General features: G+C 45.0%; 1 non-coding gene across 1 annotated transcript; it reads left to right on the top strand.

Moving 5' to 3' along the window:
• The first annotated feature begins 10,621 nt into the window (after nucleotides 1–10,621).
• Nucleotides 10,622–10,696, top strand: Trnat-cgu. The gene has a single exon. It is a non-coding gene; the product is annotated as a tRNA-Thr (tRNA).
• The last annotated feature ends 6,315 nt before the right edge of the window (nucleotides 10,697–17,011 follow it).

The raw sequence follows: 17,011 nt of genomic DNA, 5'->3' as shown, positions 1-17,011 counted from the left end.
CCAAATTGATTGACATCGACGACTCTTCACACAGTTTGGGGTTCGGAGGCTTGTCTGCTCTGTAAAGCAGGATGGATGCTGATGTGTGGCATCTCTGCCGATAGAGGACAATGCTGATGCATGCACAAGCGTTTCATAGCACACTATTGATTGTACACTGCCGAACGTGGAGCTGTGCAACATGTTAATATGTTGACTCAACGACATTGTCAATTACGATTGCTGTTGGCATGTGAGCATCGGGATTAGACCGTCGATCAGTGGCAACATGTCTGCTCTTCGGGTAAATCACATTTTTGCTACACCAGGACGCTGTTAGTCACCAAAAACGCCGCCATCGAGGCGGCTCGAAACGTGCAGCGCACCAGGGACGTAGGCTGGTGGGAACAGTATTACGCTACGGCAGACATTCTCCTGCACTTACAGGCGACCTGAAGTAGTAATTGAAGACACGCTGACACCTGCGATACACCTGCATCCGTTCATGCTTGATGTCCTCCCTGATGGCGATGTCATCTTTCAGCAATACTAATTGTCCCTGTCTTCGAGCCATGATCATGGTACAGAGGTTTGAGGAGCATTATGGCGAACTCACGTTGATGTCTCGGAGACCAAATTCGCCTGATGTGGATCCTATGAAACCCATCTCGGCCGCTATATGCCGCCATCACCTCATACGCAGATGGGCGTCCCACTTTTTACGCGAATGGCGTGACCTGTGCGTGGACATATGATGCCACATCGGCCTACCTCCACAAACCTACCAACAAACGGCCGGATCCCTGATACGCAGAATAAGTGATTCATTTCGTTCCACAGACGGACAAACAAGCTGTTAAGCAGGTGCTCATAATGTTTTGGCTCATCAGTGTATTGGCACATTTATGGTGAGTTCCTTTGGGACCAAACTGCTGAACTCATCCGTGACTAGGCTTGCACAATACTCAATCTAACTTAAACTGACTTACGCTAAGCACAACACACTCACACCCATATCCAAGGGAGGACTCGAACCACCGACGGGGAGAGCCATGTGAACCGTGGCAAGGCGCCCAAACCAAGTGGCTACCCCACACGGCCTCGATGTATTGTTTCAGTATCATGTCAGTATGTCTGCACCGAGAATATCAGGAACCTGGTAAAACGTCAAATCTCCAACTTCGCTGCAGCTAGAAAAAGATCCTGCAAGTGTGGGAGCACTTGTGTACCCTTGATGAGTGCACAATACAAGGCTTTACGCCTCGCCTGGGCTTGTGAACACCGACATTGGACTGCTCATGACTGGAAACATGTTGCCTGGTCGCACGAATCTCGTTTCAAATTGTATTGAGCGGATGGATGTGTACGGATATGGAGACAATATACTGAATTCATGGATTGTTCAAGCTGGTGGAGGCTCTGTAATGGTGTGGGGTGTGTGCAGTTTGTGTGATATGGGACCCCTGATATGTCTAGGTACGACTCTGACAGGTGACACGTATGCAAGCATCGTGTCTGATCACCTGCATCTATTGTGCATTTCGACGCACTTCTGCAATTCCAGCAGTACAATGCGACACCCCACACGTCCAGAATTACTGCTGAGTAGCTCCCGGAAGAGTCTTTTGTGTTTAAACACTTCCACTGGGCACCAAATGCGCCAGAAATGAACGTTATTGAGCATATATGAGATACCTTGCAACGTGCTGTTCAGAAGAGATCCCCAGGCCTTCGTACTCTTATGGATTTATGGACAGCCCTGCAGGATTCGTGTTGTCTGTTCCCTGCAACACTATTTCAGACATTTGTCTAGTCCATGCCTCGTCGTGCTGCGGCACTTCTGCGTGCTCGGCAGGGCCCTACACAATATTAGGTAAGTGCACCAGTTTCTTTGGCTGTTTAGTGTATGTGACTGTCTAGTAGAAGTGTAGCTGCTGACGCGTAACAGAAGTCTGTGCAGTTACAAATCGCTCTTTTATTTTAGAGCTACTGGTTACTGGAATTACGATTTTTCACAAACAGATGGAGAGAATCCATGCACTTACAAATCTCTCTTTGGCTATAGCGGTACTTGTTACTGGAAATACGAGTTTTCACAGACCGACGATTTTACGAGATTTTCGTTGCGTACCGTCGATATGTTAAAGTAAGACATCTTTGAGGAATGATAATGAGATTAAAATACTGCAAAATTCTCTCTTCGTGTGTGAGAAGGGGAAAGGGGCTCCTGAAATTATCACACATGGTTCCAAAATCCCCTCCAAACCGGCTCTGCACGTCTACATCTACATCTACATCTATACTCCGCGAGCCACCTTACGGTGTGTGGCGGAGGGTACTTATTGTACCACTATCTGATCCCCCCTTCCCTGTTCCATTCACGAATTGTGCGTGGGAAGAACGACTGCTTGTAAGTCTCCGTATTTGCTCTAATTTCTCGGATCTTTTCGGTCGTCCTCTGTTTCGGTGCCTATTTGTAGCATTTGATGTCGATTACCTTCTGTTTACAATGGTTACTGGCCTCTGCGATCACTAGAGACCACTTTTCTCCTACTTGGTGCGCTGTACAGCAGCCTTAATTTAATTTCATATTCTCCGCTACAAACGAGAACCATACTTGAAGGTGATTGGCTCTATAATGAACATTTACAACTCTATGTTCCCGACTTAGGTTTATACTGTAGCAGTTCATACGTAACACTAGCCTGTTAGTTGGCAGTGCTGAGCAAGAAATTCCCAATCAATTGTGCTTCTATGTTCTGTCCCCTCCCGAGTGGATTAGCTATTGTACCTCTTCAACCTGCATCTCTTGTGAGTAAATCTGCCGGTTTTCCACTTGCTTACAGTGCTTGTGGATAAATCTGTTCCTTACGTCTGTTTACATTTGTGTACTTTACGACTAAAGCCTTAAACCACAGTTGCCTTTGTGTATGAGGGCGTTCCTAAAATTATTCAAATTGATCAAGTAATCTCCAAAGTGACGAAAAGGGTTTCTGCCTGAAAGCCTTCTGCCTAAAAGCTGATAACCGAATTAAAAGAGTTAACAGGACACTTTATCGCTTACAAATTAGCCTATACGGCGCACTGCTTATTCTAATGCATACTTGATTGAGAAGCAGCGGCTCCTGTCTCTCCAATGGCCGGGAGAGCGGTGTGCCGAGCACATGGCCCTCCACACCCGCCTCCAGTGACGCCTGTGAGCTGAGGGCGACACGGCAGCCGGCTGGTACCGTTAGGTCCTCATGGCCTGTTCGGGCGCAGAGAGCTTACTTCAATAGACAACAGATCATTGCCAGAAAACATAACTGGGAGTACATAAGCGTAGACTGAGTTTGTTTCAGATTGAGAAATATCACCAACAGGTCAGAGAGAAAGAGCAGGGCATTTACCGTTGGCGTATGGCTGTAATCGGAGAACGGCCGGGAGCAAACTAGATATGAGCAGACGCAATGTTCAGTGTTTACAAACGCAAATCCTCACCGTTAACAACGACCGGCGTGCAGCCCCTCTGGTGCACTTGTATTCCTGACATTTGACATTATCCTGACGCCCGCAACGAATCAACTCCGAAACGATCAGTACCATGTAGAGCAGAAAACAAAACTTCTTCCCAAGGCAGCACATCCATTCATTGCGCCCTGCCAGCGGAAGACCCACACACTTCCCCCGTAGGCTCCGCCGCACCGCCCCCACGCGGCCAGAGACAAGGGTCGTGAGTCGCGCTATCCAAAGATCTTTGGTACGACCAGGTCGATTACTTCGATGCAACGGGATCTATCCGAGCCGACCACGGCTCATAATTCTCAGTCATTCCATTATCGAAAAGCTCTCATAGAAAATGAACACCTACATTTTTCCGCGCGAACTCTGATTTCCTTATTTTATTATGATCGTCTTTTCTCGCTGTGAGGTCGACACCAGCAAAATATTTTTAGATTCAGAGGAGGAAATTGGTGATTGGAATTGCGTGAGAAGATTGCGTCGCAACGAAAAATGCCTTTCTTTTAATGACGCCCAGCCCAAATCCAGTATCATTTCAGTGACACTCTCTCCCATATTTAGCGATAATATAAAACCTGCTGCCATTCTTTGAACTTTTTCGATCTACTCCGTCAGTCCTATCTGGTAAGGATCCCATACGGCGCAGCAGTATTCTAAAAGAAGGCGGACAAGCATAGTGTAGGCAGTCTCCTTAGTAAATCTGTTACATTTTCTAAGTGTGCTGTAAATAAAACGCAGTTAGCTTTCCCCAGAACATTTTATATGTGTTCTTTCCAATTTCAGTCGTTCGTAATTGTAATTACTAGGTATTTAGTTGAATTTACGGCCTTTAAATTTTACTGAATTATCGTGTAACCGAAGTTTAACGAATTCCTTTTAGCACTCATGTGGATGACCTCACACTTTTCGTTATTTAGGGTCAATTGCCAAATTTTGCACCTTTCAGACATCTTTTCTAAATCGTTTTGCAATTTGTTTTGATCTCCTGATGATTTTATTAGTCTATAAACGACATCTACAAATAACCTAATACGTCTGCCCAAATTCTGTCCCAAATCGTTTACATAGCTAAGGAATAGCAAAGGGCGTATAATACTACCTTGGGGAACGTCAGAAATCTATTTTACTCGATCACTTTCCGTCAAGTACTACGAACTGTGACCTCTCTCACAGGAAATCACGAATGCAGTCACGTAACTGAGACGATATTCCACAAGCACGCAATCTCAGTACAAGCCGGTTGTGTGGTACACTGTCAAAAGCCTTCTCGAAATCTACAAATACGGAATCAATTTGAAATCCGTTGTCAATAACACTCAACACTTCGTGCGCGTAAAGAGACAGCTATGTTTCCAAATTACGCTTTCTAAATTCGTATTGACTGTGTGTCAGTAGACCATTTTCTTCGAGGGAGTTCATAATGTTCGAACACAATATATGTTCCAAAATCCTGCTGCATATCGACTTTAATGATATGGGCCTGTAATGAAGTGGATTACTCCTACTACCTTTCTTGAATATTAGTGTGACCTGTGCAACTTTCCAGTCTTTGGATAGGGATCTTTCGTCCAGCAAACGGTTGTACATGGTTGGTAAGTACGGAGCTATTGCATCAGCATACTCTGAAAGGAACCTAATTGGCATACAGTCTGGATCGGAAGACTTGCTTTTATTAACTGATCTAAGATGCTTCACTGCTCTGAGGATATCTACTTCTAAATTACTCATGCTGGCAACTGTTCTCAGTTCGAATTTTGGAATATTTTCTTCGTCTTTTTTGATGTAGGAATTTCCGAAGGTTGTGTTCAGTAACTCTGCTTTACAGCACTGTCATCGATAGTATTTCCATTGCTACAGCGCAGAGCAGGCGTTGATAATGTCTTCCAGCTAGCAAACCTTACATACGATCAGAATCTCTTTGGATTTTGTGCCAAGTTTCGAGACAAGGTTTCGGTGTGCAAACTATTATAAGAATATCGCACTGAAATCCGTGCTAAATTTCGAGCTTCTGTCAAAGAACCCCAATCTTGGGGCTATTGCGTTTGTTTAAATTTGGAATGCGTTTTTCATTGTTTCTGCGACAGTATGGTGCCCTGATTTGTGTACCGCCGGGGGGGTGGGGGATCAGATCCGTCGTTTATTACTGGACACGTCGTGAAGGAACTTGATATTCTTACGTCTGCTTTTTAAAAAAATTACCATTACACCACAGCGATTGCCGGTATGTCACGTTACGTATGATCAGCGAAACGAGCGGTGGTTGTCGCTGTGATTTAGTCAGAAAAAACTCAGATCGGTGGCGGTATGAGATTGAGGCGAGAATTCTTTCCCGATTTCTTTCAGTGAGCGGCAGGAGAAGATGATCACTCATTTGTTGTGAATGATTTCTCGTTTGTCTCCCATAGGGATGTAGGTTTTTGCTGAACCAACCGGTTTCGGTTATATAAGTTTTTCCAAGCCAATTTAACGTGACTGTATCTGTAGCAACTGATTTCCAGTCTTTCATTCCTGTTATTTACTGTAATAAATGCAGAAATCTAACAGATTGAAAAACTTTGACTCTCTCAGTTTGGGGAAGTTAAATAGGGAAATAAAAGAAAACTTAGGCTTTCCAGCATTCGCTGCCTTTCCGGAAAAGTGATGAGTGGGTGAATACTACTAAAAATCACCATTATTCATGCTGATTAAAATTTTTTGAAACTCTGCTCAAATATCATGTTGTAATCGGGGATCATACCACTATTTGGTGATTACGAATAGTCAGAGCTGAAGGGTGAAAACTGAGGTTTGGAGAACTCTAGTTTTCGTGGTAATTTGTCCGTTTGCAATGGCTACAAGCACATAATGCTGTACTGGGTAGACACAGGCAGCAGATCAGATACTTTCTGTTTTCATTGTGTACGGTGATGATTTGTAAAGTTTTTAATTTACTACTGTTACCATATTTTACTTCCTCTGTTATTATTTCGCAGAAATGGTAGACAAATATTTAATCTCTTAGAGCAAATGAAGCACTGTTTGTCGTTCGTACTTCACTTCGTAAAAATATTTTAGAGGCTAGGGGTGGTGCCGTTCTGTAATGCAACGGATGTCCGGGGAAGGCAGCCAGAAAATTCCGTACACACACACACACACACACACACACACACACACGTCGCTTAAGTAACGACACACGGCAACAGGGACGTACTGTCTCAGCAATGTTTTGCCAATTCTTATGCTGCGTGATTGTTGCTCATTTCTGTCTGCATTGTTATTAAAATAACTCAGCGCTTTCCGCACTTTCTCTACTGACGTAATATTTCAAACCAACGCAGATTTTAGGGAAAAAGTACTCCTTCATTAAAAAACGTTTATTTAAAAACGAAAATTTTTTGCTCTGCTGCTATGGCTAATTGATAATTCGGTATTTTCACTCAGTTATTAGTGAAAGAATGTAAAGCATCTGTTATAACCTAGACCAAACAAATACCGAAATATCCCGTATATTCTGAACTAAAATGTCGGTATCGGTTTTAACCGGTCGGCTTATCTACTCCCTAATCTTCCAGTGACGATAAATCACGTGTTTATGCGCCTTGCACTGATCAGCGGGAGTGCTGTAAATCTCACACGGTAGTAACACTCATTCATGATCGTTCATGTTTGCCAGTGAGCGATATGCGATAGGGATGGCTGATGAATTGAGATAGTCACCCTCAAACGAGGTTCTTCGTAACAAGGAATATTAAATTATGTGGTAGCTGTTGTAATGTAGGTCCTAATGCGATGAGTAGAATAAAACCTGACGCAATTGTTGGTTTCAGTGAAATCGCCACAAGGGCATCTCAAAGGTACCGAGTGATTCCGGTACTGAAGTCTGTTTTGCACGTTTACAATGTGCATAGCTCTGGTACGCAGTCACAACAATCAGATAGTACTTTTCACTAAAAAGTAGTGAAAGGGTGTACTTGCACTAGTCGTCCTCTGAGTAAATACAGTCACTGCCGGAGTGACTAAACCTCAAATAAGTGTAATGGAATTGTGGTTTGTCACAGATTACTGAAAATGTGGGATGAATAAGAAATTATCAGGCCATCAAAACCGTGTAAGGAAAAGAAGAAGAGAAGAAGAACGAGATAAACTTCAATAAAAATTAGTAATTATTATAGAACGTTGTCATCTGCTCCCAAACAATTTTCTGAATTCTTTTGGAATAATAAATCAACTGTGGATGTTTGTAGGACCTTCGACAATCATATCTACATCTGCGTGGCTAATCTGGAAGTCACACTTACGTGCCTGTCAGAGGGTTCATTAGCTCCGTATTATTCCACTCTCGAACAGTGCGCGAAAAAAATTCCGCACCGGCTCTGATTTTTCTATGATGGTCATTTCTCCCTATGTAGGTGGGCGTCAACAGAATATTTTCACATTCGGAGGAGAAAGTTGGTCATTCGTGAGAAGATCGCGTTGCAGTGAGAAACTCTATTATTTAAATCGTTTCCCGCCCAAACTCTGTATCTTCTTCGTGACACTGTCTCCTTGTTTCTCAATAACACAAAACGTGCTGGTCCTCTTTGAACTTCCTCGTTGTACTCCGTCAATCTTATCTGGTAATGATCGTACACTGCGCAGCCGAACTCCTAAGTAGGACAGACAAACGTAACATAGGTGGTCTAATTCCTACTTCTAACTGTTCTGCCAAAAAAACGCAGTCTTTGCTTCGCCTTAACATCAACATTTTCTATGTGTTCTTTCGAATTTTGGTTGCTCGTAACTGTAATTCCCTTATTCAGTCGTAAGTATTTCCTCCGTGTCGTGATAGTGTAGCTGCACTGTTCAGCTTTCATTACTGTTAGAAAACGTTGGTGGGGTCTCCCTACAACGCTATCACCAAACTAAGTGCAAATACAAGCACAATGTAACAGCTGTCCTCATAGTGTTGTCGTAAGGGTAAGGGATTGTATTTTTACTTCTCCTTCATTATTTTTGGCAATTTTGAAGAAGGCTATCAAAACAATAGAGGCTGAACATTAATAAAACCAACAAACTCAAGGACGGATTACTCACTCGAAATAGAGGAAGAACGGTCATATGAAACAGATGGATGGTGTGAGTGCAACTACAACAAATCACCCCGGAACGTCCGCGTGCTTAGCTCAGTGTTTAAGTGCTTGCCTCCCATGCAAGTGGGCGCGAGTTTGATTCCCGGCCGTGTTGGGGATTTCGTCCGCTCGTGGACTGGGTGTTTTGTAGTCCTCATCATCATTCCATCCTCATCACCCGCGCGCGAGTCACCCAATGTGGCGTCGACTGTAGTGAGACTCGCTTTCGGCGGCCGAACTTCCCCGAATGGGACTTCCCGGCCGACAATGCCATACGATCATTTCCTTTTTCATCCCGGTGCACAGTACAGAGCTGCATCGCACCCACGTCACAGCAGGTGTTCAAAGTCGCCTCCATAGGATTGTAGGTGTGGGGATAGTGGCGGTTGTCATGCAGGACACACATTATCGTACTTTGGCTTGTACCATATTGGCGGGCCATTTGCCTGGAGATTGTACTACGGTTCGTCCAAATATCCTGTAGAACCCGGTCCTCCAAATCTGGTGCATGCACAGTCTGGTGCCTGCCTGCACGTTCGTCTGTCTGAAAAGAACCATGATCACACAAACGGCCACAAAGGGCTTGAAATGTTGTCTGATGTCGTTGGTTTCTGTGAGGGTACTTGTTTCGTTTTCTTACTATCAAAATGGGCCGAATAAATTGAACGAGTTAATTTGTTATTGCATGTAGTGTATGATTGGTTAGTTATTTACTAATTAATAGAATGGCTTTGTGGTGAAGGGAGCAATTTAACTGCTTGACTAGGCGTATATGACCTTCGACTCGTAGCTCTGATACGCGCATTTTTGTAAAAATCGCTATACTGTCTTACAGCTGTTTGTAACTCCATAGATCTGACAGTGCCAGCGTTGTAGCAGAGTGGAGAAGTGTATTGTGTGTATGTCAGTTCAGAAGTTAATTAATAGCATATAAGTAATACACTTGTATGCGAACGATCTGTAAAACGCTTTTGTTGTTGTTCCCTTGTGTGCAGTTTATACTGTAGCTGCTGGTCGGCTGTGTGCCTTGTGACAGTATTGTACGAGAGGTCAAGAAAACATATGTGGTAGCCTCGGATAGTCTGACGCTTTTAGGAATTGTTGGCCGGAGCAATTTTCCTGGCATTCGCCACCCTACTGAACAATTAGTATTTTAATAACGTACAATATTTCAACTACGATAATCACCTCTAGGCGCTAGATGGTTGGACGTCCACGACTCGTAGCAGAATGTAGGGTTCGGAGACTTGTCTGCTGTGCACAGTACGATAGGTGGTGATGTGTGGCATCTCTGCCGATAGAGCACAATGCTGGTGCACGCACAAGTGTTTCGCAGCACACCATTCATCGTAGATTGTCGAACTTGGAACTGCACGGCAGACCACCCTTACATGTTAATATGTTGACTCAACGATTGCAGTTGTCACGGGAGCATCAGGATTCCACCGTCGATCAATGTCTCTTCGGGTGAATCACATTTCTTCTACACTGGGTCGCTGGTCGTCTCCACAAACGCCGTCATCGAAACGTGCAGCGCGCCACTGACGCAGGCTGGTGGAAGCAGTGTTATGCTATGGGAGACGTCCTCCTGCACTTTCATTGAACCTGTAGCAGTGATCGAAGACACGCTGACAGCTGCGAACCAACTGCACCCCTTCATGCCTGACGTCCTCCCTTACGGCGATGTCATCTTTCAGCAGTATAATTGTCCGTGTCTCGGAGCCAGAACCGTGGTACTGTGGTTTGAGGAGCGTTATAGTGAACTCACGTTGATGTCTCGGCGAGCAAATTCGTGTGTTGTGAATCCTATGAAATATATATGAAGACAGTAACCGTTCTTGAAAGAACAGATACTGTAGATGACCGTGCAGCTTTTCCCTGGAATAAATCATGACTAACTGAAACCCTCAGCTGCCGACAGGTGTTGTTGATATACCTCGATGGGCAAATGTCTATAAGGTACATTACATAGGTAGAATTGTGGACAGTTGGGAATGAGTGTCTCACGGGGAGCGTGCAAGGGATAAGTCCCTGCAGTCGCGCTATTCATCTGTGTCCTCGGTGGCTCAGATGGATAGAGCGTCTGCCACGTAAGCAGGAGATCCCGGGTTCGAGTCCCGGTCGGGACACACATTTTCGAGGTATATCAACAACATCTGCCGGCAGCTGAGGCTTTCAGTTAGTCATCATTTAATCCTATGAAACACATCTAGGTCGCTATAGGGCGCCATCACCGCGCGCGCAAATCGGCCGCCCGCTATGTACGCGAATTAGAGGGCCTTTGAGTTGATATGTAATGTAACATACCTCCACAAACCTATAAACAAATTGTCGGATCCCTGATACGTAGAATAAGTGATGTATTTCTTTCCAGAATAGCACAAACAAGCTATTTAAAAGATAGTCGTAATGTTTCGGCGCATCAGTGTTTTACTTCAGTATCATGTCCGTATATACTTCTCAGGTGACATAGCTTTATCTTGGTGCATAATTTTGGATAACTCGAAATGCGTCACACTACAACAATTTCCCTTCCGTTTCATGTACTGGGACTATTCATATATCCAGTGAAGAGCCAAAGAAGCCAGTACAGCTGCCTAATATCGTGTAGGGCCCTCGCGAGCACGCAAAAGTGCCGCAACACGACGTGGCATGGTATCGACTAATGTTTGAAGTGGTGCTGGAGGGAACTGACGCCTAGAATCCTGCAGGGCTGCCCATAAATCCGTAAGAGTACGAGGGGATGGAGGTCTCTTCTGAACAGTACGTTGCAAAGCATCCCAGATATGTTCAATAATGATCGTGCCTGGGGAGTTTGGTGGGCCGTGAAAGTATTTAAATGCAGAAGAGTGCTCCATGGAGTCACTCTGTCGTGTATGGGATGTCCCATTGTCCTGCTGGAATTGCCCAATTCCGTCGGAATGCACAATGGACGTGAATGGGTGCACGTTATCAGACAGGATGCTCACTTCTACATCTACATGTACGTGATTACTCTGCTATTCACAATAAAGTGCTTGGCAGAAGGTTCAACGAACCACCTTCAAGCTGTCTCTCTACCGTTCCACTCTCGAATGGTGCGCGGTAAAAACGAGCACTCAAATTTTTCCGTGCGAGCAATGATTTCTCTTATTTTGCCGTGATGCTCAGTTCTCCCTATGTGGGTGCCAACAGAATGTTCTCGCAATCGGAGGAGAAAACTGAAATTTCATGAGAAGATCCCGTCGCAACGAAAAACGCCTTTGTTTTAATGGTTGCCACTCCAATTCATGTATCATGTCTGTAGCACTATCTCTCCTATTTCGCGATAGTACAAAACGAGCTGCCCTTCTTTGCACTTCTTCGATGTCATCCGTCAGTCTCACCTCATGCGGATCCCACATCGCACAGCAATACTGCAGAATAGAGCGGACAAGCGTGGTGTAAGCAGTCTCTTTAGTAGACTTGTTGAACCTTCTAAGTGTTCTGCCAAATGAATCGCAGTCTTTGGTTTGCTCTACCCACATCATTATCTATGTGTTCGTTCCAATTTAGGTTATTTGTAATTGTAATCCCTAAGTGCTTAGTCGACTATTTGTGTGACTTATCGCGTAATCGAAATTTAGGGGATTTCTTTTAGTAGTCATGTGAATAACTTCACACTTTTCTTTAATCAGGGTCAATTGCCACTTTCCGCACCATACAAATGTCTTATTTAAATCATTTTGCAATTCGTTTTGGTCATCTGATAACTTTAGTCGACGATTTGTGTGACTTATCGCGTAATCGAAATTTAGGGGATTTCTTTTAGTAGTCATGTGAATAACTTCACACTTTTCTTTAATCAGGGTCAATTGCCACATTTCGCACCATACAAATGTCATATCTAAATCATTTTGCAATTCGTTTTGGTCATCTGATGACTTTACAAGACTGCAAATGACAGCATCATCTGCAATCAATCTAACAGGGCTACTCAGATTGTGTCCTATTCGTTAATATAGATGAGGAACAATAAAGGGCGTATAACACTTCCTCACATACATGTGACCTGTCCGAGTCGTGTCTATACGTATCAGGAGCCCATATCACTCCAACTGCACACGCCCCACACCATTACAGAGCCTCCATCAGCTTGAACAGTACCCTGCTGACATGCACGGCCCATGGATTCAGGCAATTGTACAAGACTGGGCCTTCGGCCCTGAAAGCCCATATTGATGATGTTTCGTTGAATGGTTCGCACGCTGACACTTGTTGATAGCCGAGCATTGAAATCTGCAGCAATTTGAGGAAGGGTCGCACTTCTATCACGTTGAACGATTCTCTTCAGTCATGATTAGTCCCGTTCTTGCAGGATCTTTTTCCGGCCGTAGTGATGTCGGAGGTTTGACGTTTCACCGGATTCCTGATATTCGCGATGCACTCGTGAAATGATCGTACGGGAAAATGTGGTGTCACAGCCAGACACCACACTTGCTAGGTGGTAGCCTTTAAATCGGCCGCGGTCCGTTAGTATACGTCGGACCCGCGTGTCGCCACTATCAGTGATTGCAGACCGAGCGCCGCCGCACGGCAGGTCTAGAGAGACTTCCTAGCACTCGCTCCAGTTGTACAACCGACTTTGCTAGCGATGGTTCACTGACAAAATACGCTCTCATTTGCCGAGACGATAGTTAGCATAGCCTTCAGCTACGTCATTTGCTACGACCTAGCAAGGCGCCATTACCAGTTACTATTGATACGGTGAATCATGTAACGTCAAGAGCGACGTTCACCATTAATGGATTAAAGTTAAGTATTCCATCAGCTACGTCCATATTTTCTAAATTCTAATTTCGTTGTCCTGTTACAGACCTCACGCCAGCCTGCGTGAGCTAAAACGCGTGCCTTTCGGCTTCCTCTAGTGACACGGTGTTGGCTCTCCTGCCAACCACAACAAAAAATACCCACTTCAACGCTACCTCGGAGATGGTGAGTCCCGTCGCTCGTGCGCCGACTGTAATACCACGTTCAAACTCACTTTAATACTTACAACCTGCCATTGTAGCAGCAGTAACCGATCTAACAATCTAACAACTGCGCCAGACACCTGTTTTCTTATATAGGCGTTGCCGCCGCAGCACCGTATTCTGCCTGATTACCGATCTCTGTCCTTGAATACGCATGTCTATACCAGTGTGCAGAATACGGTGCTGCGGTCGGCAACGCCTATATAAGACAACAGGTATCTGGCACAGTTGTTAAGTCGGTTACTGCTGTTGCCTTGGCAGGTTACCAAGATTTAAGTAAGTTTGAACGTGGTGTTACAGTTGGCGCACGAGTGATGGGACTCAGTATCTCCGAGGTAGCGTTGAAGTGAGTATTTTCCAGTACGATCTTTTCACGAGTGTACTGTGAATTATCAGGAATCCACTAAGACGTCAAACCTCCGACGTCGCTGCGGCCGGAAAAAGATCCTGCAAGGACGGGACCAATGATGACTGAAGAGAATCGTTCAACCCTTCCACAAATTGCTGGAGATTTCAGTGCTGGACCATCAGTAAGTGCGAACCATTCAACGAAACATTATCGATATGGGCTTTCGGAGCCAAAGGCCCAGTCTTGTACCCTTGAGGACAGCACGACACAAAGCTTTACGGCTCGCGTATGTCCGTCAATACCGACATTGGTCTGTTGATCACTGGAAAAATATTGCCTTGTCGTACGAGTCTCGTTTCAAACAGTATCGCGCGGATGGACGAGTATGAGTATGGTGATAACCTCATGGGTCCATGGACCCCGCATGTCCGGAGGAGAATGTTTAAGCTGGTGGAGGCTCTGTAATGGTGTGGGGCGTGTGCAGTTGGATTAATATGGAACTCCTGATACGTCTGACATGTGACACGTCCGTAAAAATCCTGTCTGAACACTTGCATCCATTCATATCCATTGTGAATTCCCACGGACTTGGGGAATTCCAGCAGGGCAGTGCAACAGTCCACACCTCCAGAATTGCTACAGGGTGGCTTTGGGAACACTCTTCTGCGTATATGCCTAGTTGAGAAGAGATCTCCACCCCAGCGTACACTTATGGATTTATGGACAGCCCTGCAGGGTTCATGGAGTCAGTTCCCACCATTATTACTTCAGGCATTGGTCGAGTCTGTGCCACTTCGTATTGCAACACATCTGCGTCAGATATGATATTAGGCAGGTGTACGAATTTCTTTGGCTGCTCATTGTATAAGCTCTTCCTATTAAGCCAGCTGCGAGAAAGAATAGGCTAAGCTGTGCTTTGAAAATGTGCAGTTTTGTTTTCCTTCTCGCGGTCATTATTAATAGAAGGCAGGAAAGTTGGGTTTATGGCTAATTTATGATCATACTTGTTCATTGATTAAAACCGTACGAAATACTGTCATCCAGATCCAGCAGTTAGAAAGGTCTCTCTTGTACTCCGTGTACTAACGATTCCAACCAATTCACACGTTCGTTTGGGCTTCTATTCCTAATCAATCTTCCGTATGCAATAACAATATGGTCAGAGAGAGGAGGGAAGAGGGGACGGATGAAGAAGGGGGGAGGAAATCGATATGCGAAGGACAAGGAGGATTTGGACACAGAAGGAGGGAGGAAATGGGTATGAGAAGGACAAGGAGAATATGGACAGACAAATGAGGAAGGAAGACATGGATAGAGAGAATGCCAGATAAAAGATGTACAGGGACGGGGGGATGGTGATGGGAGGAGATTGGGGGAGAAGGAGAAGATGGACAAAGGGATGGGAGGAGGAGAGCGATAGAGAGAGGGGAGGAAAAGGAGATTAGGACGTATATCCTACTCTCATACATATTTAGTAATTGCGAAGCGTTACCGGGTTCGGCAGTTATCAATAATTTGATTTTAACTAGTGGAGGCATGTACACAGGTGTGTGGTGGTATTTCAGCTAAAATGTGACGGACATAATGATAAATTATTTTTTGAGTCCAGCTAGTCCTGTAAACTAGCACACTTCTAAAATGTATTTTCAGGAAATATAGTTATTACTTGATTCGGGATAATCCACTCAGTTTTTTGAATACATCTTTGCACGTATTCTTTGTATTACTGCTGTCCATGTACTTTTATAGCATTTCGTCCCGCAAAAACTGACAGTTCTTCCACTAAATTAACCGCTCAGTGTCTGTTCCCGCAGCTTTAGAAACAAGAAGAAGGAGGAAAAATCTTAGAACGGAGTGACTGAGGTACATGCTGTGGTTGCCTCGAAGACTGTCGTGCCGTGCTGTGCACGAAGCACGAGAAGGCGCCAACATTTGCTGAGCCTCCCAGCCACTGCCCCACGCACGTCACAGCTGCTGTGTCGGGCGACGGCGGATCCACGGCGGCCGTGTGCCATTTGGACGGCAGCAGCCCGTGCCCTGCTACATGTAGGGTCTCTGTACCACCAGTTTTTACTGGAGGGAGGGGGGGGGGGCGGATGGAGGCACCGTTCTTGGGCCCATTTCCCGACCATCCATTCAGCTTTCGAATTTTTTTCAAAACTACCCTTTTTTAGTACGCGATAAAATTATATTATTTATTTATAGCTTCTAAGAGGAGCGTTCAATAAGTAATGCTACACATTTTGCCCCGGCCAGTGTCGGTTGAGAAAATACAGAATTTGTTGTGGGACATCATGGAATATTCTCGTTTCAGCCCCTATAGTTTCATGCAGTTCCGACAGCTAGCTGCCATATAAGTACCCTTCAAAATGGCGAGTGTAATGGAGATGCATTCCTAACGGAGAACTGTCATTTTCTTTTGGCGGAAAATCAGAGTACCATTCATAGGCGCTCGCACTGTCTACAGAGACCCCTCAGTGGAAAAAAAGCACGGTGAGTCGTTGGGCGAGGCGTCTGTCATCATTGCAACAAGGTCGCGCGAAGCTGTCCGATCTGCCGCGTGTCGACCGGCCGCACGCAGTGTGACTCCTGCAACTTCGGAACGTGCGGAAACTCTCATTAGAGATGATCGACGGCTCACAGTCAAACACTTCGTTGCTCAATTAGATGTCTCTGTCAGTAGTGCTGACACTTCCGTACACCCGTTAGCGAACTCAAAGGCGTGTGCTTGCTAGGTTCCTCGCCGATTATCAGAAGACCGTAAAAAACAACGAAGGACAATATCTGCGGAATTGCTTGCACATTACAATTTTTGTCGAACATCGTCACAGGCGATGAGGCATGGGTTCTTCGAACCAGAAACAAAACGGCAATGGCACCATACCACCTCTCCTCCAAAGAAAACGTTCAAAGCCGCACTCTCAGCCGATAAAGTCAGAGCGACGGTCTTCTGGGACTCCGAAGGGATTATTCTGTTTGATATCCTCCCTCACGGTGCTACGATCGATTCTGAAGTGTACTGTGCTATCCTCAGGAAAATGAAGAAACGACTTCATCGGGTTTGTCGTCACAGAAATGCAAATGAACTTCTTCTTATTCGTGAC

Source organism: Schistocerca piceifrons, chromosome 11, assembly GCF_021461385.2.
Source record: "Schistocerca piceifrons isolate TAMUIC-IGC-003096 chromosome 11, iqSchPice1.1, whole genome shotgun sequence".
Classification (NCBI taxonomy): Eukaryota; Metazoa; Arthropoda; class Insecta; order Orthoptera; family Acrididae; genus Schistocerca; species Schistocerca piceifrons.
Note: the sequence above shows the minus strand (reverse complement) of the source record. Positions and strands in the feature narration are given on the sequence as shown.